This window comes from Oryctolagus cuniculus, chromosome 15 (assembly GCF_964237555.1).
Source record: "Oryctolagus cuniculus chromosome 15, mOryCun1.1, whole genome shotgun sequence".
Taxonomy (NCBI): Eukaryota; Metazoa; Chordata; class Mammalia; order Lagomorpha; family Leporidae; genus Oryctolagus; species Oryctolagus cuniculus.
In genome coordinates, this window is record NC_091446.1 from 66,718,624 (window position 1) to 66,746,042 (window position 27,419).

The 27,419-nt window shown below is 45.2% G+C and overlaps 1 protein-coding gene across 18 annotated transcripts in view; it reads left to right on the top strand.

The window, feature by feature from the left end:
• The window catches only part of LRMDA (leucine rich melanocyte differentiation associated), a 1,127,870-nt gene that overhangs the window by 266,514 nt on the left and 833,937 nt on the right, over positions 1-27,419 (top strand). The window lies entirely within an intron of this gene.

Below are 27,419 nucleotides of genomic sequence, written 5' to 3' on the forward strand. Positions count from 1 at the left end.
ACAGAGTTAGACAGTGAGAGAGACAGAGAGAAAGGTCTTCCTTTTTCCGTTCGTTCACCCCCCAAATGGTCGGCGCGCTGCAGCTGGGGCACTGCGCCGATCCGAAGCCAGGAGTCAGGTGCTTCCTCCTGGTCTCCCATGTGGGTGCAGGGGCCCAAGCACCTAGGCCATCCTCCACTGTCCTCCCGGGCCACAGCAGAGAGCTGGACTGGAAGAGGGGCAACCAGGACTAGAACCCGACGCCCACATGGGATACCGGCACTGCAGGCAGCGGATTAAACAAATGAACCATGGCCGGTCCCTCCCTTGTCCCTTTTGTAACCAAAATCCGTCCTCTGGCAGCAAGAGGTGGTGCCTGCAGAATCTGGATGTGGCACTCTATTTTACAAGTTCCCTTTCAAAATATTCGGTCAAAAAATACGGGTGCACTAGGATGAGTTATGAAAAGTCTCTCCCACCCAGTTGAAAGATAGGCTTCCTCTTTGAATAACATTCCTCACCTGCCACTCAGCCTGTGAGTCCCTGACATTTGGCTGTGGAGACTGTTGTGGGTGTTTCCCTCCTACCTGCCTCCCTGGTGGAGAGGGCAGGATGGCAGAGGAGAACTTTGAGAGGCCGCGTGACTTCCCATCTGTCCTGGCTGGCGTCACAGTTGAGGAGTTCCCCTATGACACATTCATTTTACAGCTAGGGATTGTTGCCTTGACTCCAGCCCTGAGCTTCAGCTTCCTGTCTGTCTGAACTTGGGAGAGTGCGCACCCTGTGTTGTATTTGCACTGCCCTGTTCGGGAGCATGGAGCCACCTCCTCCTTTGAAATGCCACGTGTGGCATCTTGGGTTGCGCCGTCACTCCTGTTGGCTGAGTGGCACGGAGGGACCCCTTTGTGGAAGACAGTGCTTTGGCTGCTTGCAATTCTGATATAGAAAAAAAAAACCAGCTTTACTTGGAGAGAAACATTAATTAGATGCAAAGAGAGACTTATTTCATCCTTTGAACGGGGTGAGTGGGGAGTGAGGGAGGGAAAAAAGTACCACAAATAAATTATCTCCTATTTGTGCAATGTTTTATGCTTGTCAGCTGTCTGTTGCCAGAGAGCCACCGTGTAGCTAAATACTTGTGACACCTCGCCCAATCAAGGTAGGGCGAAAGGATGTTGTGAGAGTCTCTCTGTGACAACCTGTGCTAGTTTACATTAGCTTAACCAATCGCTTTTTCCTGTGAGCTTGGAGAAATTTGTTAAATTAATTCAGTTGCAATTAGCAGATTTATGGGAAAGTACCCTGTTATCCTTTAATTGGAGAGCATAAAACTACAAACTGAATCCGCTAGTTCTATTTGTGTAATAGGCAATCTATCTACGACAAGATTTGATCGATGGAGTCGTATGATGCCCTTGCCTTGTTTTATATTGGCTGTCAGCGCTTAACTGGGACTGAAGTATCTGGGTAACAAAAATTGATATAATGACTTAATGCGCCTTATTCTCTTTGAGCTACATCAGTTTAGAGCACTTCTGAGAGAAAAATGTCTGGAAAATATCAGGGAGTCATTTATCAACCAGTTTTCATTAGCATACTGCCTAGCTCTGGCAAGGATTTGAATAAAAAAAAGCAGGATGGTACAATTTATTTCAGGCCCCATATTTCTTGGATGAAAGGAGACCTCTAATAAAAGGAAAATACAGGAGGATGCTTTTTCTAGCTGCTTTTCCCCTAACTTAAAAACCCTACCCCAAAAGCTTTCTTGTTTGTTTGAATTTTTGCTGTTAATCATATTCGAGGGGACCTGTCCCTGGGAAAGTAATTAAAAAAGTAATATGGAATGCATGGTGGTTACGATTCGTCGCAAAAAAAAAAAAAAAATGCTTAACGACCACAACAAAAATGAACCCAGAACACCCAGGCGTGTAGAGGGTCTGTGTGTATCTGTCTGTGTTTGCGCAACTCTGCGTGCGTGGTTGGGTGTTGACGTTCTGCAGCTGAACAGGGAACGAGGAGAGAAGTGCTATGCATAAGTGGGTGTTTTGTAGCATTAAAGGATTTCAGAAAGTTAAGATGCAGCGTTTTTAGCTCTCCAGATTTGGAGCTGAGGGGAAATAGAAACAGATCAAAATGTTTGTGTAGTGGGCAAAATGCATTTGGTAGATGCAGTCATTTGTCCTACCCACCGTCGGATGCCAGCCACAAGAGGTAATAATAACAGAAAGGCAGGCGTAGGGGAGTGAGTCCTTTTCTGCATGAAATTTTTATGCATCAGTCAGCCTGCATACAGTGTGCCTAATGTATAAAATAAATTGGTGCATAAATCAGATTAAGAGCAGCATGTTGCCAACTTTCGCATTTGCACACAGGAATTCAATATGGATATGGAGGAATTCCCATTTTTAATCTCTAATAGGATACAGGGAATCTCTCAGGTGGACTGTGCGCACGGGGGTATTTTATTCACCTAGACCCACCCACTCTGCACCCCAAATGACAGCAGAAGCAGTGTCGTGGATAACAGTAAGAGCAGCTGTGTGCGGAGGGTAGTGTCAGTATTTAAGATAATATTGCAGCCATGTCTATAGCTCCTAATTATGTTGAGGAATTGGTGTGCCAATCGATAGTGATTTATGGCGGGGAGAGGCAAGTGCGCATTGCTCACATTGATCTGCATGTAAATTCCGTGACATAATAAGAAGTTATTACCAATGACAGTCACGGTGTGCCTGCTGGTTCCTCGGCCCGGCTTTCCCTCAGCGAGGGCCACGCTGCCTGCCTTCTGGCTGTGGGCCTGCCCTGCTGCTAGCCCCCTTGTGGGTCTGGCCCCTGAGAAGTGGCTGGTGAATGGCTAAGCTTGGTCAAGGTCACACTGGCCTTTTCTCTCCCAAACAGCAGTTCCCTGATGCCCCAGCAAGGCAGGGGGTGTGTCTGCCTTATCTAAAGCAGGAAGCCACCTAAAGCCGATTGATTCCAGGTTTAAAAGATACCGTAGTTATTTTCTTAAAATATGCCAAAGTTCTAAACATCATTTCCACCAAAGCCTCGGGTAACCAATTGTCTGGCAGTTGATTAAACTACACTCGCTTTTCTTCTATTCCTTTCTTTTACTTATGCCATTTCAGGATTACAGAATGGAAAAACCAACCAGCTTATGGACTTTTTCACTCTCATAGCATTGGTATGTATCTGTATTTCTGCTGCCCCAGAATTTTCCAAACATTTTCTCCTGTAAGCTTCTTTGTGTTGCTTCCTCCTTCCCCCCTTTCCTTTCTGGGGAGGCCTCCTGAACTCCTCCTCCACGGCTGTGCCTCATTCCAGACCTGAAAAGTCTCCATCTCTTTCACATTCAGGTGCAGGCTGCCTCTTGCCTGCCCTGCTGGGGCCACATCTCTCTGTCCCAGCCTGGAATAGTGCATTACCCGCAGCGAGCAGTTCTGGTTTAAAACATTCTGTCGTGTTCCTCTCTGACCTGATTTTTTTCCCCTTTGAGGTTGCTGATCAGGGATTTATTCTGTAAACCCTATGTGATGGTCAATTCTCAGCCATTCCTTGGGCACCTTTTCCCTTCTTATTGGAAGTGGTCATTGCTTTCGGCAGCAGAGCCCCGGAGAATTTGGTGGCATAAGGAGCATAGACCTTGACAAAGTGGTCATTAGCTTCAGGCCTATGGGACCTCCACTTTCTTGAGAAATGCAAACTGTTATGATAATAGTAGATTGTTAGGGCTGTGGTGGGGTAGTAGTGGTGTAAATAATCAGACTAACAAAGACAACACTTTTGCTTTCAGGCCACCTGTTTGATTTTAGACCGCCTATTGTTGGTTGTGTTGGTTAGGTTTGACCGAGTTGTGCTAAGGTAACAACAAGCCCCTAGATCGCAAAGGTGAGAAGCAGCACAGACGTATTTCTCACTCACAGGCATGATGCACATTGAGCTGCGGGAGAGGCCCTGGTCGTTTTCAGCATACAGGGACTCGGGATGGCAGAGCAGTCAGCGTTTTGGGAGTTGTTGGCTCGGAAGCCAGAGGGAAAGAGGCTCCGAAGGGTCTTGGGATGGCAGTTCAGTGCGTCCCAGCTCTGCACGAGGGTCCCCTCTAGCCTTCTGCCTCAGAGAGGGTAGAAATAGAACTACGAGGGAAGCGCTGTCGTGTCTATTGATTGGTTATTCTCGAAAGAGTTTCGAAAAGCCCTCTCAGTAGCTTTAAGAGAACAAAGGTTGGTGATGACTGAAGAGGCCCTCGTATAACTAAGCTCAAAAGCTCTGAAATGAAGAGCCAGTTCAGCTCACTTTTACAGATGAGAAGTAAAGATCCAGAGAGAGGAAATGATTTTTCTGAGGTTGGAAAGGAGCAAAATGGAAATGCAAACGCAGATTTCCTGACTTGGATCCCATGTCATTTCCTCTTTCTGCTTCTCTGCCTTGTGATCCCTAGAGCCCGCATTTTCGTGCGTGTTCGTGTGGAACGTGGGTGTGTTGGTCATGCCCAGGCTCACTGCCCTGCAGTCTGCTCCTTGACCTCAGTCTGCTGGCAGATCTCACTTTGGCCAGGGTCTCTGGAGCTTTTGAATTTCTTCCCTTCCCCCTTTTGGATGCCATGGCCACCATGACACCATTTTCCTGGAGATATTCTGGTTTTTGTTTCATATACCAGCATCTGGATGCTTCTACTGGATTTTCAAGAATGATACAGGGCATATGGGGTGGCAAGGAGGCAGGGCTGGAGTGATAACAGTTACTCCAAGAGGGTAAAATCAGCAGGATCTTCACAGAACTAAAGGCTTATTGATTGTTTATTTTTTTTTTAAAGATTTTATTTATTTATTTGAAAGGTAGAGTTACAGAGAGAGAAGTATCTTCTGTGCACTGGTTTACTGCCTAAATGGCTACAAGAGTGAGGACAGGACTAGACAGAAGCCAGGAAGCAGGAGCTTCATCTGGGTCTCCAACGTTGGTGACAGGGGCGCAAGTACTTGGGCCATCTTCTGCTGCTTTCTCCAGCCCACTAGCAGGAAGCTGGATTGGAAGTGGAGCAGCCAGGACTTGATTGGGCACCCAAATGGGGTGCTGGCACTGCAGGCAGTGGCTTTACCCGCTGTGCCACAGCACTGGCCCTGATTTATGTTCTCATAATATTTACTCCTCTTACTTTGGGAGGATGAGGGGAATGAGGAAGTGGTCTGGAAAATGGTTTGATGTTTTATTTTGTCTGTTTAAGTAGAGTCAGAAGACTGTTTTAGTTTACATTTTTACTTAAATTGTTAATTTGTAAACTCATTCAAGTTCTTGCTTCAGACATTAGGCGAAGATGAACAAACTCCAGGTTTTTAGATGGGGGCAGAAAACTTTCTAACACTTGCTAGCAGAAAAGGGTTGTGTTTTGCAAATGATTTCCACTGTGGCCTGGGAAAGAGCATCCTGTTAGAGTAGTGTTAGTTGTTTGCTTCTGGTGAGTTATGGATGCTTATGGACACACACATTTATGAGAGGCTATGGGCACCCCAAGTGGATCTTACCCACTGTGCCAAATGCCCAGTCACAAGATTGGGTTTCCAACCCTGGCTCTGACATCTGCTCTGTGCTACTTTAGGTAAATCCCTTTGCTTCTCTCGACTTTGGAGGAGATAATCCTTCATGTGAGCAAAGTTCTTGGAAAATGTGTATTATGAAAAAGCTATGTATGCATTTTCATCTTTTTGTACTAGATTAACTTAATATTTTTAAAAACAGTGTTTCAAATATAATGCTATTTGTTTGAAAGACAGGAGTGAAAGAGACAGAGACAGAGAAAGATTTCATCTGCTGGTTCATTCCCAAACTGTGTGCAACATTAGGGGCTGGGCCAGCTGTCATCAGGAGTCAAGAGCCAGGAACTCAATGCAGATCTCTCAAGTGAGTGGCTGGGACTTGAGATGCTACCTCCTAGGGTATGGATTAGAGTAAAGTGGATACTGGGAGAGGAACCAAAACTCAAACCCAGTCATTCCACTGGAATTCAGGAGTCTCAGTGGTGTCTTAACCATTGTGCCAAATGCTTGACCCTAAATTTATGTTTTAATTACATTTTTCCACAAACTTTTGGAGTATCATCATATACTCCTCTCATTAGAACCACAGGCATGCCAGAAGACGGTGTTAGAATTCTGTGTCTAATTTTTATAATCTAAAGGGTGGGGAAGGACATAAGCTGAATCCATATTTGCTGTTCATACTGAACTGGCACCATTAGCTTCTGTTGGTGTGGGTGTCCTCGCCAAGAGCTTGTTCTGCAGATGGTGGGCGCTAGGAATTCTCTTTGAATAGTGGCCCATAGTGAAACCTCTCTTTTTCTTTTGTCTATACATTCTGCAAATTTTGTTACTATTTTTGGATTCAAAATGTAAGCCACATCTAAAGCCTTGTGTAACTGAATGTTTGTGATACTTGCTTATGAGTTGGGGGCTTGAAAATCTTTGGATTCAACAGAGGCTCTTTAATTATGTCATGAGAAAGAACTTGAGTTTAGTTGTTTCTGTTGGTATAAATGTGAATTCCCCATTTTTATTTAATAAAAGTTCAAATTAAAAAAAAGATTTACTTACTTGAAAGGCAGAGTTAGAGAGAGAGAGGCAGAGAGAGAGATAAAAAGATCTTCCATTTTTTGGTTCACACCCAATATGGCTGCACAGACTAAAGCTGGGCCAGGCTGAAGCAGGAGGCTGGAACTCCATCTTGGTCTCCTGTCTGAGTGTCAGGGGCCCAGTTACTTGGACCATCTTCTGCTGTCTTCTCAGGTACATTAGCAGGAAGCTGGATCAGAAGCGGATTAGCCAGGACTCACCTGGTGCTTGTATGGGATGCTGGCATTGCAGGTGGCGGCTTAACCAGCAGCATCACAACACCTGCTCCTCAAGATTTCTCAGTTTGTTCATTCCTACTGCTCACTAGGAGTATAAATCCTAATAGGTTTGGCCCAAAGTGCATTTGAGAAAATGCTTTATGAAAGAAAACCATGCTATGAAGTGAAGATTTTGAAAACACAAGTTGAGGAAGGTCTCTGTGATTATGTTAGCTTGGCACTGAAAACCATCTAGGTGTGTCATCTGTAAAAATGCATTTCTATGTATACTTTAAATTTGGTACAGGACCTTTTTTTAGTCATTTGTTTATTTGAAAGTCAGTTTTAATCATCCGCTGGTTTATTCCCCAGATGGCTGTAACAGCCAGGGCTGGGCCTGGCCAAATCCCAGAGCCAGGAGCTTCATCTGGGTCTTCCATGTAGGTGGCAGGGGCCCAAGTAGTCATTAGCAGGGAGCTGGACTGGAAGTGGAGCAGTTGGGATTTGAACCAGTGTCCATGTGGGATGCTAACATCCCTGGTAGCGGTTAACCTGCTGAGCCACAATGCTGGCTCCGGAACAGGACGTCATACCATTGAAAAACATCTGTCCAAGGAATATTTGTAGTGCTTTCTGAATTCACTTGTTAAGAATATGAAGTTGCCACACATTTTGGTTAATTGACTTCACAGACTGTAGAAATTTAGCCACTGAATTTAAATAACAATCTGAGAGTGATTAATGAAACTGCAAGAGTGTCATATAATAAGCTCAGCCATTGGTGAGTTTGTTTCCTATGTGCTGGGGCACCGAATAATGGTTCCCCAATGGAAATGTGTCTGAAGCCCTGCAACCTGTGGATGTCACCTGATACAGAAAAAGAGACTTTGTGCATGGGATGGAGTTAAGGATTTCAGGGCCGGGAGATTATCCTGTGGGCCTTGAGTGTAGTCCCAAGTGTCCATCAAGAGAGAGGCAGATGGTGATTTGACAGAAGAGGTACAGGACTTGGTGACCATGGAGGCTACAGTTGGGGTGGTATGGTCACAGCCTTGGGTGTGGAAAAGGTGAACTGCTCTTTGCCCTGGAGCCTCTGCTGGGGGCGGCCCTGCTGCCATCCTGCTGTTAGGCCCATGATACTGCTTTCTAACTTTGGGCCTCCAGGAATGTGAGAGAACACACTTTGGCTATTTTATTTTTAATGCTACTGAGATTGTTGTGATTGGTTAAAGCAGTTATTTTAGATTGAAATAACTTTTTTTTTTTTTTTTTTGACAGGCAGAGTGGACAGTGAGAGAGAGAGACAGAGAGAAAGGTCTTCCTTTGCCGTTGGTTCACCCTCCAATAGCGGCCGTGGCTGGTGCGCTGTGGCCGGCGCACCACGCCTATCCGAAGGCAGGAGCCAGGTGCTTCTCCTGGTCTCCCATGGGGTGCAGGGCCCAAGTACTTGGGCCATCCTCCACTGCACTCCCTGGCCACAGCAGAGAGCTGGCCTGGAAGAGGGGCAACTGGGACAGAATCCGGTGCCCCGACCGGGACTAGAACCCGGTGTGCCAGTGCCGCTAGGCAGAGGATTAGCCTGTTGAGCCGCGGCACCGGCCTGATCGAAATAATTTTTAAATCTATGACTCATTTGTTTACAGCCAAGGTGTAAATGAGACCAGTCCTTTAAGTTTTTTACAAAGTGTTGTCAGTAGTTAATAATGAAGCATCACTTTCTGTTATCTCTATATTGAAAAATTATCAGTATAACATATAAAATATATGAAGGGACTTCAAAAAGTTCATGGGAAACTAGAATTAATAGATATTTATTTTGTTGCAAAAATTTGTGAAATTTGTGCATAGTTTTTTATAATACACATATTCCATGAACATTTTGAGTTTTCCCATTTTAATATCTGTATTATTTGGTGAACACAAAGGATTTGGACATCATTAATAAACAGAAACACATATAAAGTCTTTATTTCTCAAACTTGAAAGGTTTATGTTGTAAATGTCTTATGAACATATTGCACACTAGTAAGCATATATAATTTATAAATAAGTTAGCATATGTTGGGCTGTCTGAGCAAACAAGTTTGGAGAACTGGCTGTAGGAGATTGTTGTAAAGATGAAGAAATGAGATAAATGAGAGAACTCCTGAAGCATGATAGGCATCCAATATATATTTGTTGGATAGACAGAGGGCAGGTGAACAGATGGATGAATGGTAGCATGAGAAATGCAGAAATGGAGGATCATGGGTTGCGTAGCAGGCCTGGGGAGGCGTGGGGCTGAGAGCCCAGCAGTACTAGATTCCAAAGCTTGCAGTCATTTGAGTTCACCATCCTTATGTGAAGAGCCAGACTTATTAAAATAATCTGCACAATTTCCTGAAGAGTACTGAGTGACACTCAGTGACACTCATGGGAAGTGAGAAGTACAATAGAAGATTCCTGCCTTTAGTGTGCTGGCTTCAGATGGTACGGGGTGGGCATAGCATTGGAGGTGGTTGGGTGACTTGGGCTGTGGCTTCCCTTGTTAGGTGCTCTCGTAGTGTCCTGAATGCCTACTTTTTCATAAAATTTCTTGTAATCATGCTCAGAGTCTAATGGCCCTGCAATGCATCATCTCTAAGAGGTCACTGCACCGTGCCAGACACGTGATAAGCAGCTCAGTCAGTATTTCCCAGATGACTGGATAACTTAAATTTAATTATTTATTTGAGAGGCACAGGCACACATATATAGCTATACACACAGACAGTACTCACATTGGCTAGTTGCCTTGACAAATGCCTGCAATGGCTGGGGCTGGGCCAGGCCGAAGCTGGGAACTCCATCTGGGTCTCCCATGTGGGTGGCAAGGACCCAAGTACTTAGCCATCACCTCCTTTCTCCCAGGGTGCTGGGACTTGAACCCAGGCCTGCCCTCCAGTGTGGGGTGCAAGTGTTAGAACTGCGCAGGTGCCCATCCCTAGGTGATGGCTTTCAGTAGAGAAGATACTGTACCACTTGGTACTCCCACAACCTCACATGAGGCCAGGCTCCCAGTAGAGGTTTCTGGAATTGAGTTTACCATTGAGGTCGCGGGTCCAGGCTCTGAGGGATGTGACCTGAATACAGAGTGTGAGGTCTCATCCCTTGATCCCTCCACCACATGCTAGGGAGGCCCAGGTCTGTGTACATGAAGAGATATCACTCAGCCTTTTGGGAAAAAAAAAAAGAGAGAGAGAGACAAATAGGCAGATTCATTAATGGCAAACATTCCTCAGAATAACCAAGTGAGAATGCTTAGTGCCATATTTTGGAAATGCAAAAGAAAAGCCAAAATGCCAGGGAGGCAGTTAATTTGGCAATTGCCTTGCCTTCTGTTCACAGCCTTGGGCTTCCTAAGAGGTTCCTATGCGAGCTATGGTCCTGGTTTTCTTGTGTGTGTCTCGTTGTTGACCTGGGAGTGAAAAGAACAGTTGTGAGGTGATAGAAATAAATACTCAACTGACTATTAAGTCCAGAATTGGTCTCGGAGCCGTAGATATCAGGCCCACTATCAGAAATGTAAATATCTTCTGAAATCCCCATTTTAGAGCAGATTTCTCCTGCAACTAGGTTGTTATATCTTCCTGAAAAATACATACACCCTAGTGAGGGAATAAACACATCATTACACTTTCATGACAGATAAGCTCTGCTCTGTTCGGGTGTAAGCTCATTTTTCTTGGGTTGACCTTTAAATAGTATTGTGCTATTGTATGGGATTTAAATCAATAATTTTGTCAAAGCAAAATATACTGCAGGGTTTTTTTTTTTTCTTTATCATTTAAACAGTTCTGTAAACTCTCAAGGAGTAATGGATTTCAACATGCTTTTCCCAGGAAGGCCAAAGGGGCACGGTGGTGGGGGAGGCGGTGGGGGGGGGGGGCAGAGAGGGTGAGCATCTTGCAGAAACCCACTAAGCAGCAGTGAAGCAGAAGCCGGGATGGCTGCAGAGCGGAGGTGTACCCTCCGTCCCAGGGCCGTGGGGGCGGAGGTGCCCATGTGGGCTGTCATTAGCCGGGCCATACCTCTTCCTGTATTCCCGTTGTAGAGCAACAAAGTGTCCCAGGTGTGAGGAGGTTAAAACGAGAAGGACCCAATAGTTATGAAGCTGCAATAATGAGTTTCCTTCTACTTCCCATGGATTTGTGTGATATACAGCTTGCAATTAAGCATGGCTTGGTGATTCAGTGATTAATGTATCTACAGCTCCTGAAGGAGGGAAGCCACACTCCCGTCCCAGCCTTCATGATGTTTACAGCTCGGTACCTATTAACAGGAAGATGGAAAGGGCCATTTACAATTCAGTAACCTTTATGACAGTGAACTCTTTAATCAGCATTTTATTTCCTTTGTAACACTTTAGTCATCTACAAATGTCAGAATAAAATAGGGCCATGAAATATTTAGGATCGGCATGTGGAAATTGACTTCCCTTGATTTAAGCTGCTGTGTCTTTTCATTTTGTTGTTTTGGGAGCTTTTACTTTTATTGAAAGACAATTTATAACTAAATGCTCCCAACAGTGACTGGCATTAGGGTAGGCGAAATTTCACAGAGCCAAGTTCTGGTTCTATAAAATGTGTTGATGCTTGCTATATTGGGTAATAAGTTATTCAAATAAAAACATTAGCAAAGGGTTTGCATTTCAGAGCAGTATTTAGTGGAGGTGCAGGATGCTGCAGAGTTTATGACAAAATGCCCTGGCATATTTTAGAAAGGTAATTAAGTATGAAGTACATCTATAATAATTTAAGTCAGTTATAGTGTGTACCTGAAATATGCATTATTGTCTCACATTATTTTCTTAGTGGGATTCTGGGACTTGTTCAGCTCCACAGTTACCACGTCTCACAGCTTTCTTGTATTGTTGCAAAGGTATAGAACACGTATTAGCAGAATTACCATGTTTATATTTTTAAAAAGACCTTTAAACAGTGATCATATGATTGTGTAAATGGTTGCATTATTCTTACTTACCTCTTTGTTAAGTTAGTCTATTTCCAGCTACTAAACCTAAGCATACCTCATAGGATGTGTTCCAAAAACGAATCTTGGACGGCATTTGCTTTAAGATTTTGGGGCAGTACACTGCTGTCTTCCTAGCCCCAAATGTTCTTTCTTCCCTTTGATGGCCTGGGAGAGTGCCTCAGTGTAGGGAGGAGTGGCGGTACAGTCATGGTCTCATGTTGGCCATATGGGACCACCTTTCACAATTTCCTTCAAGGTGTTGGAAAGATGTTTGTTGTTTTTCCTTTTCTGCTGGTGAAAACTGGTAACAGGAACCAGCACGGTGCAGCGACAAGACCCCCGGGGCCGGCGCCACTTCGTCCTAGCCCCAGCCCTGCCCTGTACTTGGTGTCATGGGCGAGTTCCTTACCTGTGTGGGTTTCTGTTTTCCCACATCTACACTGAATTGGTGTACTGGCCTGGGGTGTTTTCAAGGGAGTGATGCGCAGGGAGAGGGGGAAGGGAGCTCACAGAGAAAAAGGGAGAGCTATGTTCCTACTCCACCATGAAGGGTTTTTGTAACTGAACTGCACCTGTATGAGTCCTAAAGAAGGTGTCTGTACCCAGAGGATGGAAGATGGACCTTCGGGAGCTAGAAAAAGTCTGACTATTTTATGAATTTGTTGTAAAAGAGCTAGAGCATCCATTGAAGCACCCGAATGAGTTAGAATGTGTTATTTTCTCTTCCTCTGTTCTTACAAAAGAACAGGGTTCCCACCTGTCTTCTGCAAACTAAACCCCATCTTCCAAGTATCAGCCACAATTGTCTGACCCGGGATATTGATGAAGGAGGGCAAGTTACTCATTTCTACTCTGAAGGTTTCCCCCACTGAATTCAGGAATTAAGATGTAGACAAGTGGGAAGCTGTAGGATTGGAGCCTTGGCTGGGTGAATAGAAGTGCCCAGGGCTTGGAATAAAGAATCACCCTCTCCTCTCCTCTCTTCTCCTCTCCTCTCCTCTCCTCTCCACCCCTCTCCTCCCTTCTCTTTGTTTTTTTCGAAGCTTACCCCCTTGCATTATCTCCTGCCGTCCTCAGTGGTTTGCCTTCCAAATGCTTTTTTGCTACAATGAACCAGTTTAAAAGCAACAGAACCTCATAAAGGGCTGCAGGAGGAGTGCCAGACCCTCAGATTCGAGTTTGCTGATTGAAGCAAGAGCGTTATCTGGCAATGCTGGGGAGGAGCTGAGTGACATCACAGTCCAGGCTGAAGCCATGCCTGGGTGATGGTAAAGTACTAACAATCAGAGTGGGCAGTGACCTTGGGAAAATGAGTGGAGAAGGAGGTGAGGTGCCAGAGAGCACCACATCTAAATGCCCTTTCTTCCATCCCTTGCCTGCCATCTGTCACAGTGTCCCAGGGTGGAAATGACTAGTAGAAAGCAGTGGAGCCTGTAATTCCTCTGTGACTGTAGGTTTGGCTCCCAGTTTCCCAGTTGTTAATCCATTTCTTTGCTTTTGAATTCCTTCAGTCATTTTTCAAGGTAGAGTGTTGTGAGGGTGAGTGTTGTGGCACAATGGCTAAGCCAGTGCTTGGGGTCCCCACATCACATATTCTATCAATCTGTGTGTGTTTCAGTCCTGGCTACTCTGCTTCTAGTCCAGCTTCCTGCTAATGTGCACCTAGGGAAACAGCAGGAGATGGTTCAAGTACTTGGATCCCTGCCACCCATGTGGGAAACTGGGGTTGAGTTCCTGGCCTGGCCCAACCCTGGTTTTTGTAGGCATCTGGGGAGTGAAACAGTAGATGGAAGATTTCTGGCCGGTTGTGGCTCTGTCTCTGTCTCTCTTTGTCTCTGTCTTTGACTTTACCTTCCACATAAAGAAAACATTTTCAAATATGTGGAAAAATGGAATTAAAAGATAAATGGATTTTAAAAATACTGCGAAACATAATCCAAGAAAATTTGAAAAACAAATGAAAGAATGCAAACAATTGCATCTAGTTCTGGAACATGATCACAACTCTTACTGTTTGTGTATATTCTTTTTTCTTTTTCCAGAAGCCTAAGTCTGTGTAGTTAAAATGCAAGCCACATGTCACTTTACTGTTCTGCCTCTTATAAGTACAGTGCGCTGCTGATTGCACCACTGGAGTGTCCTGCCTTTCATGTAACATATCACCCACTTTTTCTCAAAACCATCATGCTTTTGGAAAACTGTGAACTATTCTATCCAATAAGCATTTCACTATTTAAAAATTAATTTTAAACAAAATTTTAAACTCAATTACTAGGGGGCTATTTGGTTTGTTGCCATATGTTTTCTTGTGATGTATGTCTTTATACACTGCATATGAATTTTTCATGTTTTGAATTATTTTCTTGGGGGCATTGAATTATTGAGCTGAGGGGATTCCAATGTATTGTGCTACTTGCCCACTTATAGCTCAAACACTTGAAAATTTATCTATTTGTTTATTTGAGAGGTGGCAGAAAAGAGAGAAAGGGAAGTAAAACACATTCCTATCTGCTGGCTCATTCCACAGATGCCATTAACAGTCAGTGCTGGGCTGCATGTCCTATATGGTTGGAAGGAACCCAACTACTCAAACCACTGTTGCTACTTCTCAGGGTCTACATTAGCAGGAAGCTGGAGCCAGAGTCAAGATTTGAACCCAGATGCTCTGATGTAGGATGCTAAACACCTGCCCCTCAAAAGCAGTTGCACTGGGGCCGGTGCTGTGACATAGTGGGTAAAACTGCTGCCTGCAGTGCTGGCATCCCATATGGGCACCAGTTCAAGTCCTGGCTGCTCCATTTCCCATCCAGCTCTCTGCTATGGCCTGGGAAAGCAGTGGAAGATAGCCCAAGTCCTTGGGTACCTGCACTCCCATGAGTGACCCAAAAGAAGCTCCTGGCTTCAAATTGGCCCAGCTCTGGCTGTTGCAGCCATTTGGGGAGTGAACCATCAGATGGAAGACCTCTCTTTTTCTCTCTCTCTGTCTGCCTCTGCTACTCTGTAATTCCACTTTTCAAATAAATATGTAAGTCTTAGAAAAAAGCAAATGCGTTTCTCCCAAGTTCCAGGCTATATCATTGCTCCAGGCTAAAATGACTTTTACCAGAAACTTGAAAGTCCCTGAAAGAACTTTGGATATTTTTGAAGGCTCATGTGGATTTAAAGTTATGTGGATAATATCATTAATATGAAAGTCTACTTTAGTGGATACTAGAACATGAGGAAAAAGGAAACTGGATACATCGAGCAAAGAATGGAGCAAGGATGTAGCAAGCATCCGGAATGTGTTTGCAGTATCAAGCTTCATTGCAAGACAGTCTTTCGGTTTGGGAGTTATTTGTGTGTGTGTGTGTGTGTTTTCTTTCTCTCTCTCTCTCTCTTTTTTTTTTTTTTATTTCTTGACTGGCAGAGTGGACAATGAGAGAGAGAGACAGAAAGAAAGGTCTTTCTTTGCTGTTGGTTCACTCTCCAATGGCCGCCACGGCCGGCGCGCTGCGGCCACTGCACCGCGCTGATCCGATGGCAGGAGCCAGGTGCTTCTCCTGGTCTCCCATGGGGTGCAGGGCCCAAGCACTTGGGCCATCCTCCACTGCACTCCCGGGCCACAGCAGAGAGCTGGCCTGGAAGAGGGGCAACTGGGACAGAATCCGGCGCCCTGACCGGGAGTAGAACCTTGTGTGCCGGCGCCGCTAGGTGGAGGATTAGCCTAGTGAGCCGCAGCACTGGCCTTTTTTTTTTTTTTTTTTTTTTTCTGATGAGTAAGCTGAAACTCAGTGAGGGTAAGTGGCTTACTTGGGATTACCCAAGTGCTTGGAGGTGAAATTTGAACTCATGTCTGCTCTGCCAGGCCCTGTTTGTCTACAGAAGTGCAGGCAGAAGAAACAGTGGTAGAGACCCTCTGTCTTCTGGGAGTAGGGTAAGTGGCAACAATGGTTGGCCATGTCAGAAACTTGTATGCTAGCCCTTGGGACCTTGACCTTGGTGGTGGTCGTTGTTTCCCTTTGCAGACTCAGCTTTGTGCAGTTCTCTCACATCACAAAATGCAGTTTTACTTTGGTGCCTAGGGCTGTTGGCAGGATATTTGGAGGTTGCTGGGATGGGGTGTGTGTGCGTGTGTTTCCACTTTGGTCCTCTCAGAGCTTGCTCTCACGCTTTGTGCTTTCTGGAAGGCAGCAAAGGATCTAGCGATGTGTCAGACAGGGAGAAGAGGATGGCCTTGCTTTCAGAGAGATAAAGGGGAAACCACGGTGAGTGTAGAGTGGACCCGGACAGAGGGGTGCTCTGAAAGAACTGTGCAGGGCCCTTGGAGACACCGTCCATCTAGCTGATCAGGAATGTTGAGAAGGGGGCTGCTCAAGGTTAAGGGACAGGTTCAAGGGCACAATACCTGTGGATACCTGGCAGATTTAGAAGCTGCGGTGTCTACAGCCCCACATGGGAGAGGCAGTTTCAAAGTGCACAAGAGAGGAGGTGAGCAGGATACCGGGCAGGGAGACACGCAGAAGGGCTTGCGAGTCAGCCTTCCTCTCGCCTGGGCCTGGCCTGCACAGCTGCCTCACTTCCTGGCAGGCTGAGGGCTGAGATGACTCCGCGTCCAGGATGGCTTCGCGCTGCTCGCTTGCGTCTCTGAGGAGGTGGGAAGGCAGACCTGGTGGCAAGGGGTTTGGAGGGTGGGGGCCTGCATGTGTCTGCGAGCCTCTGCCTGCGCTGTGAGGGCTGCATTTACACCCCAGCTCGGGACTTCTCCCCGTTAGAAAGGGGCACGAGGAGTGGGTGTCACGCTGCCCTCCTCCCCAGAAGATGAGGCCGCGTTAACCCGCAGGCAATCTGCCGCCTCGCCGCCTCTCGGCCAGGATTATTTAAATGTTTATCCTTCCTTCCTTCTTGACCTTTCTTGTTCAGTCCTAGTTCCCAGGCCCTGCTTGTTTTGTGTTTCATGAGCTTAGCAAACCGTGGCCTCCAATTCCCCAGTTCTAGTGTTTTCACTTAAGATGAGAGTGATGAGCCAAAGGGTTCAGGCTCAATCCTTGAGCAAAGGGCCGCTCTGACAGGGATTATTATTTATTTGTCATCTTGGATGTAATAAGCTGTAGGTACAGCTTCGAGAGCCCTTGATTTATTGCGCTGTCTCCTGCCACTAGCGGGCCGTCTGCCGCACCACGCAGGATGAATACCACACTGTCAGCTTCGTCGATCTGTCTCCGCCACTGTGCGCGCTCTCATAGCACATTCCCATTTCATGCCAGAATACATAAACAATCTTTCATTATTTTGATGCCTTTTTCATATTTGTTCTTTACAGAACATAAAGTTGGAATTTATGGGTTTCCTTTACATTATTTCAACACACTCCACCATTTTCCGGGTTTGTGGTTTAACTCTCAGAAATTGGCTGCCAGGTGATTTAGTTATTTTGGCTTTCTAGTTTTATAGTTATTTAATATCGCAATGCCAGATCCTGAGAAAATGGGGAGCATGGCAGTGGTAGGATTTGCAGTTAAGGCTCTTGTCATCAGGGCGGTGTGATCATGGCGTGGAGCTCTGGGCTTGGAAAACAAGGCGTGGGAGGTGGGAGATCAGTGGCTCCGTTTGTACAAAATCCTGCCTCGGAAATGTTATTCCGGTGCTTGCCCGGCCCAGGGCCTGGAGGAAGCTTGAGAGCAAAAAGGAACATGTCACCAGTGTTTGGAATCCACAGGGCTTTCTAAATCCGGGGTCCACAGGCAACCCACCCAGTTTTGTCTGCTTTCCCTGCTGCAGTGGCTCCCAGAATTCTGTATTTTCTCCTTCTTCTGTGTTTGAAAAGGCTTGACTCCAATTTCAAAGAACGTTCCTGTTTTTGCTTTTAGTGCTCCTCTTTGGCAAAATGACTTGTGCTGGAGGGTGTTTGTGACAGAGCAGGAAGTTACTGCTGCCTTACCTTGGCGGAGGGCAGGCTTGGGAAGTGGGTCAGGGACCTGCTTCCTTTACTCACTTGTTTGCATCGTCCTGTTTGCATGGACTCCCCTCCCCCATGTTTCTCTCTGATCTCAGATTTCACCTTGTTATTTTTAGCTGAATGTAAATTCTTTGTTATGTGCTCTCTGAATTGGCTGTCTTTTTTATTTAAGAACTCTTTTCCCTTGGGGCTGGTGTTATGGTGTTGTGGGTTAAGCTTTCATCTGTGACACCCACATCCCATATCGGTGTGCCTGGCTGCTCTGCTTCCAATCCAGGTCCCTGCTTATGTGCTTGGGGAAGCAGTGGATGATGCTTTTGGACCTCTGCCATCCACATTGGGAGACTCGGATGTAGCTCTTGGCTCCTGGTTTTGACCTCTTCTTGTCTCTCTCTAACTCTACTTTTCTCAAATAAATAAACAAATTAAAAAAAAAACCTGCTTTCCCCAGTTATTTTTCTTGAAATTAAATTTTCAGAGAGCAGAAGATATTTATAGGGTAGTTGGCAGTGGTGATAATGAGGACTGGTATGCATGTGAGTGTGTGGTGTATGTGTGTGCATGCGTGTCTTTGTTGGTTTATGGGGTCATTCCTTGGAGGAGTCTGGTGCATTTCACTTTTCTCAATAGTTCCTGACAAATACAAGCCATTGGTGAATGAGCTCATATTCCACTCAAGGTCAATTAATCGTGCAGAAGTCATAATGCTTGGGAGGTCAAGGTCCTTCTTAGTGGCGATGCCAGTGCGAATTCTGTGTTTGAAATTCCGGTTCCTTTTGGGGGAAGGTCTCCTGCTCACTAGCTTAATTCCATGTGTATGTCCTTGTCCTTGCCCTTGGGTTCAGCCCCGTTGGGGGGAATGTGCTTCTGGACTTGTGTCCTCTTGGAAAGACCTTAATGAGTGTGGGTTTGAGCACCATTAATGCAAGATAACTTTGCCACTCCCTACTTCTCTTGGCAGCCTTCATTAAAGAAGGAAAGAATTCGCTTAGCTCACATCACACTGTTGTGGCTGGAAGGGAACCCTCGCTAATTAATACGAGAAATTTGTTTTGTGTCCTTGGTTAAAAAAAAAAAAAAGGCGGTGCAGGTTGGTGTTGTCCACAGAAGCTTCTTGTCACTCTGACCTGTTCTGTTAAGTGTTTGATGCGTTTTCTCAGAGTAATCTGTGAGTAACATTGGAGCCCAGGCAGAGAGAAACCGAGGGAGCAATGGCAGAATTAATATCTGAGAGCGTTGATAATTATATATCAGAATCTAATTTTTAGCACAGAAAATGTGTTAATGACAGAGAGGAAAACAAAAACCACTAGCATCTCCCAGCAGGCCCCAAAGTGTCATTTATTATTTCTCAGCTGGGTATCTATCAAGTTTATGGGTTAATTTTTCTGTAGACTGTTATTTATGGGTTTTTGTTTGTTTTCAGCCATCATTACTAACAATACGGTTAATAGCAATCATTTGTTACCCAGCACTAGGCGTGATGCCTCAGATGAGAGCACTGAACTGAGAATACTCATTTGGTAGCTGAATAAGGCCCTGACAGGGCCCATTTATAACAAGCTCATTCTATAATGTCCATCCTATTAATAAAATTTTGCTGCTGTCTAATTAGAGATGTCTGATGTGGATAGGAGCGCAGCGGAGGAGACTTTTTGCTGCTGCTTTTTTTTTTTTTAAACTCCCTTCCCTGGTCTCTCCTGTCACAGCCCAGTTCATGTGGGAATGTGGGTTTGAGAAACAAAAGGAGTGAGGAGCGAGCTGAGGATGGAGGCTTGGGGTGCGATGCGTGGTGGCAGTGTGGCGTGAGGACTGAAGGCAGGAGTTCTGTGGGCTGTCCAGTCCCTCTCTTTTCTTTTCATCCCGTGGGTCATCTGCCTGGGTCAGTCATTGGCAGTTTGCCTTTTAACTGCACCCGTACACGGCGCGACCACAAGATCCTGTGATTGCTTTCCTAACAAAGACCCCAAACCTAGACATTCAAGCCTGTGCAGAAGTCTTCCAAGTCATTGCGATTGCGCCGTAAGGTAGCACATTTGTTCTTATGCCACTGCCATGTCTCAGAGAATTCTGGAAACACCTCTCGGTTTGTTTGCAGATGCAGTCTAATGGTGTTTCAGTAAAAAAGTGAGTAGTCTCCGCAGATAACAATTTGCAGTGATGTAGAAGCCATCACTCTGAGTGTTTTGTGGTGGTCCTGCTATGGATCAAGAGACTGATGGAGTTCAGTCACTTTTTTTTCTTTATCCCAAAAATCCTTTTTTTTTTTTTTTTTTTTTTTTTTTTTGGCTTTCCTTGTTGTTAATTAGGAATGTGCCGACCTATTAGAGAACTTGAATTCCAACAGCCAACAGCTGCTTCCACATACCGACGTCCTTGTTTTGTAGTGAAATGGTTTGGGATACATTTCTGAATTGTTGGTCTTGTCTCCTCTCCATTCCGAACAGACGAGTTGATGAATTGTTGTGAGGTTCAAGTCACATTCCTGAACATACTTAGCCACGTTTCTTCTCCAGTGCTAGCTCACTGCTATTATACTTAATTTTGGGGGGGGGGTACCATCTATAGAAAAACCCACCCCCACCAAACCCCTTTAGAGTCATTTTAGGCACTGTTGTACAAACAGTTTTACTAATTTTATTCCTGATAAGGTTTTTTTGAGGGTTAATATAAAAATGTATACAGCACACACCAATTTTTATCCTCACAATGAAGCTTATTGTGAAGTTTGCTCTGTTTAGAGGGGAAAAAGGAATTTAGAATTCAAGAGCAAGATATTTCCCGAGTTCGGCGAGTGCTCGGAATCACGCACCTTTGAATGAAGAGCAGCCGCTCAGGCAGTACGCTCTAGAATGTTTTCAGATAGTTTTGTTGCTAGGTAACTATTTTTTTTCCCTCTTTAGTAAGCTTTTCCCTCCCGCCCTGTGAAATGTTTTGCAAATGATCTTTCAAATAAAAGCGATCGTCTAATATTTTTCTCCAACCTTATCTGTTTGATTTTTGCACATGAAACTTTTTTTTTTTTTTAAATACAGCTTTGAAACATTTCCATTCTCAGCTGGCGAGGAAGGCGCTGTCTAGAGTGGAGCTTGTGCAGGCCTGGCTAGTGGACTGCTTCCACTCCCACTCCCCTCCACCCCCAGCTGCACTTACTACAGCTTATCAGGCCTTCATTAGTGCTACATTTTCTTCCTGTGATTCCTATTGATGTGTGGTCCAGAAAGCTGGATTGAGCCTCCACCTGACTGGTGTGCAAATTGTTTTAGAAAATTCAGCAAACATCTCTCTCCATTATCCCTCCCCTCATCTGCAGCGCCCCCCCTCCCCTCGGTTTCCCCCTCTCCTCGGTGTCTGTCTCTCTTGCATTCCCCTCGGTAGGAAAGGTGAAAAGCAGGACGATAGGAATCAGGTTGAGTATTAGTGTTTTTGCTGGCCTGTGCAATAGAGAACGACAAGCGGCCCGGCCGGGCCCTCTGTCAGCAGAACGCGGTGCGGGCGGGGCGGCGGGAGGCGGGGGCTCCGCCGCGGCCTGGGATGGCTGCAATGTGATTGTGAGCCCCACGATGAAGTCAGCACTGACAAACTGAGGGGATTGATGGATGGACAAAGCGGGGAACTGGATGTGAGAATGGATGAGGGCAGAGGGGGAATTTAACACAGACAAACAGAATGAAAGACAGAGAGGAATTGCCTGCTGAAGTATGCCCGCCCTTAGCTCCCACAGCAATTTACTGGCTGCTAACCCAACACCCAAGGATCCTTTGCATCTTTGCAGATTTCCCTGCCAGCCGGGGCCCAGGGACAGCCACAGATCTCTGCTGGCCTGGGCCAGGCTTTCTCTTTGAACCTCCTCCCACCCCACTCTGCCGGCTACGTTCACCCGCGCTCATTTAATTCAAACTGAGCAGCTGATTATTCCCAATAAGTTCACACAGTGTGGCTGCTGAATAAATTTTCTTCCCTGCCATTATTTGAATGTTTCCACTAAATTTACTTTAATCAGTTATTGTTGCTTTTGTGTGGTAAATAATGATATTTACCTGCTCCTTTGGAAAATGATGGTTGGGGAAAGAGATTTTTTGTCACATAAGGAAGGCGTGGGGTAGTGGGGTGATGCCTGCAGGAATGGAGATGACAGTGCAGGAAAAAGTTGGCGGCTTCGTACCCTTCCTTGGGCCGTGCGTGTTACTGTATGGCTACAGATTTAGAGCTGGTCACCCTTTATTTCAAAGCACAAAAGATATTCTAGCCCAAACCCCAAATATGTTACATTAGCAAAGAGAAAATTAATTGGGAGAGAAAGAAAAGGTGAATTGTTTTTTCTTAAGAGAAATGGCAAGTATTGAATACTTCATAACAGGTTTCTTATTTATAGAGGTTATTTCAGAAAATAAGTCTGTGGTCAGAAAGCTGTCTTATTTATTTATTTTTGAAATTATTTGGTTGGTGATTGTGCGAAGCAACAGAAAGGGAATCAAATCATTTTGGTTTAATACCATACTCAAATATGTGGTTTATTTTTCAGATTTTGTTTTCTTGTTTGAATAAGGAAAGCAACTTTGTGAAACCAGTTGGTTTAAAGGCCTCAAACATGAGATAGTGTTATTAAAATTCCAAAAGAGAAACCTGATGAAACAAAACACAGCATTTGTTTGGAGAGCGAAGAAGAAGCTTGTCCCCAACATAATACCATCCAGCCTTGTTTCAAAATGAGCCACTATATGAGGGAACTTCAAAAAGTTCATGGAAAAATAGGAAAGAAATATATTTTGGTGCAAAGAGTTTGAAGTGCATGCATGCTTTTCCACACTGCATTTTCCGTGAGCTTTTTGAAGACGCTTTGTATTTTCAGTATTTTTTAAAAATATTTATTTATTTATTTTAATGTCAGAGCCACACAGAGAGAGAGAAGGGGAGAGGAAATGAAATAGAGGGAGAGGGAGTGGTAGAGAGGAAGATAGGGAGAAAGCTGGAGGGAGAGAAGGAGAGAGAGAGAGAAGGATTCCATCCTCTGGTTCACTCCTCAAATGGCTGCAACAGCTAGGACTAGGTCAGGCCAAAGCCATGAGTCAGGAGCTTCCTCTGGATCTCCCACATGGGTGGCAGGGGTCCAACCACTTTGGCCATCCTCCGTTGCCTGCCCAGGCACATTAGCTGGGAGCTGGATTGAAGTGAAGCAGCCATGTCTTGAACTAGCACCCATATGGGATGTTGGCATAGCAGGAGGTAGCTTTACCCACTGTGCCACAATGCTTGCCCCACGTTTTCAGCATTTTTAAGAAACTTAGGACCTTAGGGTACTGGTGGAATCTGTTTCTTTTTTTTCATACATTGAAGAACGCTTTGTATCTTAGGGTTGATGCTGATGAGTTGTAGTATTTCCTTTATCCACCACTTCCCACTGAAATATAAAGTTGGTTCTTTCTCTCTCCCTCCATCCTTCTTTATCTCCTCCTCTTCTCCTCCTCCCAAAAGAAGTAGCTTGAAAAAATTGTCTCTGATTTTTTTGGCTCTGTAATGCAATTTTTTTTATTAATGAATGCTAATCTACATGTTCTCACAACATTGCATAATTTACTTTTAAAACTATTAGTTTATTTTACTTGAAAGAGAAACACACACACAGAATCAGAAATCTCTCACCCACTAGGTCACTCTTTAAATGCCCATGAATAGCCAGGGCTGGGTTATGCTAAACCCAGGAGTTGGAAACTCAGTCCAGGTCTCCCATGTGGGTGGCAGGGACCCAACGACCCATCCCTTGCTGCCTTCCAGGGTGCACATTAGCAGGAAGCTAGATCAGGAATGGAGCTGAGAGCCTGAATAGAGGTGCTGTGTTAGGGGGTACAGGTGTCCCCGGTGGTGTCTCAATTGCTATGCCACATGCCTGATCCCCAACACAGCTGGTTTTGAAGCTGATACTTTCTGATGACATACCTCCAGGGTGCCTTTACTTCTCTCCTGAGATTTCATGGAAGAACATTTTAAGAAATTGAGTGGGGCTGGCGCTGTGGCTCACTCAGTTAATCCTCCACCTGCGGCACCGGCATCCCATATGGGCGCTGGGTTCTAGTCCTGGTTGCTCCCCTTCAGTCCAGCTCTCTGATGTGGCCCGGGAAGGCAGTGGAGGATGACCCAAGTGCTTGGGCCCCTGCACCCGCATGGGAGACCAGGACGAAGCACCTGGCTCCTGGCTTCGGATCGGTGTAGCTCCGGCCGCAGTGGCCATTTTAGGGGTGAACCAACAGAAGGAAGACCTTTCTCTCTGTCTCTCTCTCTCACTGTCTAACTCTATCTGTCAAATAAAAAAAAGGGCTGTTGAGCACCCCCCAAACACATTAACATCTCCTTTATGGCTGAGGCCAAGGTCTTGGGAAAAGAGCTATGGACTTGCTAGATATGAGTGTGAGTTACACAAAGAAGTGAAGAAGTTATCTACTGCATGGAGCTCTGTGTGACCTAGTTTCAGGCATGCCATAGATGATCTTTCACCCAGTACAAGTCCAGAAGTGGATTTGTCCTCATGCTCACAGCAGGTCCTTGTCTGGCCTAGAGGTCATGCCACCCTCTTGTGGTTATCCAGCATCCTTTAGGCACAATCAGAGCTCCCTGACCACTTGGGTGCTGTATTGTCTATCAGTCTTGGTATGGATTGGTTTTTCACAGGTTTGACCAGTAATTTAATGAGAAATAAAATTAAGTTTATTAAAGCTGGCTCACATGTGGCCCAGAGATCTGGCTTCATATAATAGATCATGTGGATTTCTAGTCTTTTTTTTTTTTTGTAACCTGGACTCCTGGCATACCACAGAGATCTGGGAGAAACTTTCAAGGAAAGGATGATGTCCCTTCTATTGCATGGAGTCCTGATTTGTAGAGGTAGGTCTACTTGCCTTGGGTATCTACTTGCCTTTGATCATCATACTGGATTTACTAGCGCATCCCATAAGAATCACTGCAACTGTGCAATCCAGGAGAATGCTCACTGGGGCCTGGGCCCCGCCTCCTCAGATACTTTGAGCTGGTAGGAGGGGCTGAAGCGTGTGCCAGGTTGTTTATATTTGTTTTTGTGAAAGTCCTTAGGAGGGTTCTGCTGAGTGTTCGGAGACCGTAGCCTCCCTCTTCTGTGTTCCTTGTGAGTCCCTGTGGGTGATGCTGGGGCATCATCCCTCTCAGTCTCCATCTTTTCTACCTTTGCGTTGGATGGTAATAAACAAGGAAAGTTTCCTTTGGTTTTGTTTAATGCCTCTCAATTTATTTTTCCCTTTATTGTAGACATGAATATGGTCCCTGTAGAAAGTTAAAAAAAATTGGGAAGTTCCAAAGGACAAAAATACTTGTAATTCCACCCCTTTGAAATTATCAGTGCTAGAATTTTGTTGTCTATCTTCTCTGCAATTTAAAACATACATATTCATAGCACTTCAGAAAACCGGAATCATAGAATCTTCCTTAGGATGTCTTTGCGCGTACTCATATGTATTTTGAACATTCTTTCATGTCAGTAATGATTACTTTGAGATACAGTGTTTCATGGAGGACCAAGATATTTGGCCAAACTTTGTTTGCCAGTCTCATGTTGTTGGACATTGAGGTTACTTAAGTCATTTTCCCATATGAATAGTGCTGTGATGAACTTTGATCTAAGTGGCAATTGGAGATAAACTGATTATTATTTTTTGAACAGGTGTTTATCCTTCCTTCTTTCCATCCCTCTGTCCACCTATCCCTTATGTATGAACTCTTGAAGGATTGTGATAGAGAACCCATGTCTGCCTCATGCCAGCGGTCTCTTCTGAGAGCCCTGGAGAGTGTAAATTGCTCACTAAGTTATTGTGGTCCATCAGTATTATTAATACTGCTGGTATCATGGTCATCTGCTTTAGAATGATCAATAATAAGACATAGTAGTGTTGGAGGAGACATCCTGAAAGATGAAGGCATCCAGGATATCAGCCCTACCTGGTACAATCAGAGCAGCACGACTTCCAGGGTTTCACAATAGTTTTTTTTTTTTTTTAAAGAAAGTTTTACTGCTAACCAATTGATCTAACTCCATTCCTCCCCTAGATGAAGGTACTGCAGCTTAGACACATTGTGACTGATGTATTTCACAGCTTACTCTGTAAGCCTCTTTTTGTTGAGTATTCTGTTACTTGCAACCTAAAGCATTTTCAAGAATATAAAATTCTTGGAACAATATCCTCTGTCCAGTGCACTGGAATTAAGATGTGCTCATGGGGTACCTGCAAGACCCTCCTCGACTCTACACTAGGTAGGACAAAGGTGGAGCTACACCTCTGACATTGACTGCAAGTCTTGTATGCACTTGGGTTCAAGCTAGCAGGTGGCCTTAGCCTCTATTCTCTGCGTGGGAACAGAGACCCTGAGGTTCCATGATGCAGTTTGAACTGAGCCCCTCCTCTCCTGCTGCCTCCTCACATGACTCTCGCACGGGTCTATCTTCATAAACGGTAATTTCAGTAGCCCATTTACTCCACATAAAAGGTGAGTGACTCCGTTTATAATAAGTCTCAGTGTGGTGCACATGCTATCATTCCCTTCATTTGACCTTGGTGGAACAGGCTGATGGGGCAGTGAAAAGGACGATATGAAAAATGAGTGAGCAGAGCGAAGTGAGCAGTGAATCAGTCTTGGGTGTGATTAGCTGTGAAAAATCCCAGCAGTATGACTAGAGTCACTCTTTCCTTATTCCTTGCCTCTCTTCCATGATCTCTCATCAGCTGCCCCACAAGTGAATTTGCCCATGTGGCTGCCGAGTTCCCATCGTTGGCCATCACATCCTTTCAGAGCTTCCTGAATGGCGAGATCTGGGGTGTGGGGAGTTGGGCTCAGTGAGATAAATCGTATTTGGGGTTTGGGTCTGGGGTCAGGCTGGTGCAGCTCAGCTGAAGCCTTTTTGGGCATCCCTTCTGGGGACATGTTGAGAAGACGTGAGTATGACAGAGTGACTTCAGGAGGTGTTGTAAATCTGCAATTATACCCGGGACTCAGTGACTTGCAGTTGAGGTCTCCATCAGCTCCGTTTGCAGAGTCAAGCCCTATAAAAGCAGGGCGATGGGGTGGTAAATCAAGCTTCCCGGGGAATGGTGAGATCCTGCCGCAGAAGGCTGGAGCACATAAAACGGGAACTTGCCTTTAATGGCTCTTACCACTATGCAGCAGAGGCCACCTTGGTGGCACACCTAGCCGTTTTTGGAATAGCATTTCCTGATGCCTTGGGTCTCTTATAGGGATGCTGTGCTTGGATGCCCCTTATCTGTGATGTCCGTAGGACAGGAGTCAAGGGGGGAGAGGGTCATGAGTGGCTGGTGAGGCTTCACATGGCTGACACAACGAGACAATAGAGGGTTGCCTCTGTATCATCAGCACCTACAGGTGTTGCCTTCCTGCTCTGCAGATAGCTTGTGTTCATCTTAGGAACCAGCATAGGGTAGAGTGTTCATGGAAAATGGATACCTACTGACAGGTTCTCTGATGGCCACTGTGGGCGTGTTCTTTATTTAGACCTTGAGCATGTATTCTCTGAGCACTGAGCAAAATTTAGTAGTTCTGCCATTTTAGACAAGGTATGTCCTACTTACTGGGAAAAATCAGTTAGGATTATTTCTAAGTGTTTAAAATGTTGTATTGCCTCAAGATGTTGTCTCCAGCAAGTATGTGAGCATT